The sequence below is a fragment of the Alligator sinensis genome, unplaced genomic scaffold (assembly GCF_000455745.1).
Source record: "Alligator sinensis unplaced genomic scaffold, ASM45574v1 scaffold1438_1, whole genome shotgun sequence".
Lineage (NCBI taxonomy): Eukaryota > Metazoa > Chordata > Crocodylia > Alligatoridae > Alligator > Alligator sinensis.
The window spans coordinates 688,452-688,759 of NW_005842773.1; positions in this window are offsets into that span (position 1 = coordinate 688,452).

The following is a 308-nucleotide window of genomic DNA, read 5'->3' on the forward strand; positions in this document are numbered from 1 at the left end:
GAGTTATGGAGGGGGCTATGAGTCCAAAGGAGATTGAGAACCACTGTTCTAGACTATGTTTTCACCCTTCTATAGCAATATGAAAACTGGCTTTAAAAGCTGTGTGTCTTAACTATGGAAGTTCTAATGGGATGGGACTGCAGAAGGGGTCGGTAGGGGGGAGAGGGGCGGGGGGCAGAAAGCAGCACTACGCTATCGAAATGCCTCTCCAACTAGACGTATAAATAGCACTAAATGATTTTCATTTTGTATATGCCTGATGAATTCCAGATTATTACATTCATAATCAAACTGCTTCAAAGGGCAGG